Source organism: Sorghum bicolor, chromosome 9, assembly GCF_000003195.3.
Source record: "Sorghum bicolor cultivar BTx623 chromosome 9, Sorghum_bicolor_NCBIv3, whole genome shotgun sequence".
Taxonomy (NCBI): domain Eukaryota; kingdom Viridiplantae; phylum Streptophyta; class Magnoliopsida; order Poales; family Poaceae; genus Sorghum; species Sorghum bicolor.
This window is the reverse complement of record NC_012878.2, coordinates 35,089,406-35,093,123: the sequence shown is the minus strand read 5'-3', so window position 1 is coordinate 35,093,123 and position 3,718 is coordinate 35,089,406. Positions and strand designations below refer to the sequence as shown.

Genomic DNA, 3,718 nt, shown 5'->3' with positions numbered 1-3,718 from the left:
GTAAGCATGGCTACATCGGCAAGGGTAGGAGAAGCAGGGCCGTGGCCAAAAACAAAAGCATTGAGAGTGTCTGACCAAAAGTAGGATGCAGCTATCAGCAATGACTCGTTCCTGTGCATATCGGCAATGGATAGCCTAATGCATTGAGCTAGCTTCCTCTCACCCCATTGAACTTCATAAGAATTGCTGACCCTCAAGAACCAATCTTTCCACCCTACAGTAGGGCTGGGCCAAGAACTAAAGGTGTCTTTCCACAGATCTAAAGAAAAGTTTTTAGCTCTGAAGGGAATCCTGTTGGTTTCTGCATTGATAAGGTCGGTTGGATCTGGATCCCCTAGAGGGCCGAGGCACTGAAGGTGTGGTTGATCGGTAGGGATGACAATTTTGTTGGACAACTCCTAGTGTTTTGGGGAATAAAAATACAAAGAAAAAGCAAAAGGAAAATGTTCGGTAAGATGAATCGCAGATGAACAGGAATGCGAGAAAAAGGTACAACAGATGAGATGGAAGTCTGACCTCAGGGACGATGAAGCCAATGGCCATCTTGTCGTGAAGAGGACGTTGGAGGGCACCGGAGTTGATGAAGAAGAGTGCTTGTCGGAGGTCTTGAGTGTTGTAGATGGCGCCGCCGCTGGAAAAGCAAAGTTGGATAGTAGAATGGTGTAATGGGGGAGGAGCACCCAAGAAGGAACTATTTATAGGACAAGATGGGCAAGGGCAAATCCGTCTTATCTCTTTGCCGCATCCGAGAAGCCCGAGGGTACTCAGGTGGATATGGTAACTGTTCGCACGGTAATCCAGGGATTGTGCAGGTGATTTGACAGGAGGCGGTCATTATCTAAAGATATTTTACTGTGCGCGATCTCCTGGTCGGTCCATCGGCGATATTCTATAACGGTCATCTTGCCGATGGGCGGATAGACGGGGGGTAACCGTTTTTTGCGAATATCCTGGTCAGAGCATCGGCAGATCTTTATAACGGAATTGTTGCCGATGTACTACCAAGAAAGATGCCCGTTTAGGAAGTTGGGAATTTCGAGGAATCTGCGGAGGATTAGGATCAGAGTTGTCCAGATTGAGGTTGTCGGTTACCGGATTAGGAGCATTAAGTGCGGAGAAGGCATCATTACTGCAGAGAATTTCGGAGCATTAATAGTTTTATACTCCGAAACTGGGGGGCATGTGTTGACACCGTTTTTGGGCACGTGTCCAGGATGGCAGGATAGGGTGGCAGTACAATGCGGGTTGCTGATGAGGATGGTTGCCGATGAGGGAGAGGTTGAATGTGACTAAGTCCACAGGCAGTAATATGGTGCCGATGGCTGGATAAAAAGGTCTGCCGATGACTATGGCAAGGGGATTGCCGATGACGCGAAGGAGGAGTCCGGAAGCTGCCAGTTGTCATCTGGAGGAGTTTCGGTTTGTTACGAAGGATAGTTTTATTATTTCCTTAGTTATTTGCATCGTTTTGTATACGGATTCCGTGTAATTTGGAATTCGAATTCTAATCGTGTCTGGTCGTAGCTCTTTGAGCCGGGTATAAATATAAACCCTAGGACCTTGTAATCAAGATATCAAGAAATCAATCAAACACACGTTTTTACTCATATTCCAGCATCTACTTTTCGACGACTTCGTCATACTTTTTCCTTTTATTACGAGTTCTTAGGAATTCGTCGACTTAAGCTCGGCGTGTTCTCGAGTTCCGCGTGAGTACCTCTTAGCCGTGACATCCGGGCGCATCGCTGTTGTCAGGACTAAAGTATTCGAGTTATCACCTTTGCCGATAGCAAGGTCAAATCGGCTGGCACGCCTTAACGTTTGAATCGGGTATTAGCCCTTTGTGTTTGCAGATCAGTTTTGCATCAACAGAAACTTATAGCGACCATTAGTCAGACGCTAGTAATATATAGCGTCCAACTGTCAGACGCTATCCATAATAGAAAATAACAGCACAGTTATTCATTAACCTCAATATTAGTACTAATCATACAATCAAACATACAATCAATGAGCTATAAAATCACCAATTCCATTTTGGACAATACACAATCATGACAATGAAGTTCATCACAGCTCACAATTATATTATATCCATAAACATTTGTCTTGTGTTATTTTCCACAACTTGCACAAATAAGTTACATGGCATACGTAAGGTTTGGCCATCAAGATATATGCATAGCGCATAGATGCTTGAACTAGTTGCACAGCTCACATCTCATGGTTTGCTTGCACTCGTTACAAAATGATTCATAACTTAAGTCTTAACAAAAGCATTCATCTCTAGTTAGGATGTACAAAATAATGCACTAGTCATGCACACTTCCAGCCAACTGCTTCATGCATGGCCACCTCAAGCTATTACCTCCCACCTGTAAATAAAAGATTACATCCATCAATGAAAACTAGAGATCCAACTATTACAAAGTTCTAAATTCATGAGCAGTAGTTGTACAGATTTGGAATTGAAAAAGAATAAACTTGAGCTCCATCTCTTCTCTCTTTTTTGTATGCAAAGCGGAGAAGTGATGTACAGGTTTGAAAAAATAATAATTATATACTTGAAGGCTGGAGCACATGCACAATCTAGAGACAGAGCAAGCTGCATGCACTTACACAAGATGTAAAGATCAAGGCTACTACAAGAATGAGCTTGGGATAAAGTACTAATTGCATACCTATATCATGGGATGATTTTGATGTCTTGCAAAGCTTCAGCTGTTAGAGATATCAGTAATCAGAAAATCTCATCATTCATAAAACAAATGGAAATAAAAAATAAAAAGAGGTGTTGCTTATTACCCAATTGTATGGCCATGCAATTCCCAGGTCCTTTGCATCGGCCATATTTTCAACACCTGCATAAGGGCAAGGCAAAACAGCATCTCTTTTCATCACAAGCTTAACAACAACTTGACAAAATTTCCTTCCAAGAGCCTGTCCTGCTAGCACGCAGCTAGGATTAGTTGCAATAACCATTCCCTTAGCGACAGGTTGACTAGACTTTATGTTTGGATAAAGTATAACTTCTCTGTCAATCTGAAACAAATAATGGATGTATGAGAATTGTATCAACTAATAAAAACACCATTAACCTAGAAGCAAAAAATTGTAGGATGAATGAGAACTTACATTTTCGTCATATGAGGAACGATTAGTATCACCCTTCCTTGTATCTATGTCCAGACAGGGCTGCAGCTGCTGGACATGAACATGGTTGGATTGAAGGGGCTGATGGGGGGATGGGGCTGCTGTCATGGTGGATTGAGGGGGATGTTGGCATGGGGCTGCTCTCTTGGTGGATTGAGGGAGCTGCTGGGATGGGGCTACTCTCATGGTGGATTGAGGGGGCTGCTGGGATGAGGCTGCTCTCTTGGTGGATTGAGGGGGCTGTTGGGATAGGGTTGCTCTTATGGTGGATTGATGGGGCTGCTCTCATGGTGGATTGAGGGGGCTCCTGGGATGGGGCTGCTCTCTTGGTGGATTGAGGGGGCTGTTGGGATGGGGCTGCTCTTATGGTGGATTGAGGAGGCTGTTGGGCTAATGTGCCTACATGAACAAGGTTTGACTGACGACGAGAAGTTTGTTCTAATGGAGCTCCACTAATGGGGCTGGACTGAGGGCATTCCTAGACTTGGCGGGGTGTAGCATGCCTACGCATAGTCGTGTAATCACATTCATTAGTATGTTCTTCATATGTATCGTCATTTTCATT

The 3,718-nt window shown here is 43.9% G+C and overlaps 1 long non-coding RNA gene across 1 annotated transcript; it reads right to left on the bottom strand.

Annotated features, from left to right (window-relative positions):
• On the bottom strand, nucleotides 2,067-2,509 carry LOC8061297. The gene is made up of 2 exons (XR_002448014.1): nucleotides 2,459-2,509; nucleotides 2,067-2,375 (listed from the first exon to the last, which is right to left on the bottom strand). It is a non-coding gene; the product is annotated as an uncharacterized LOC8061297 (long non-coding RNA).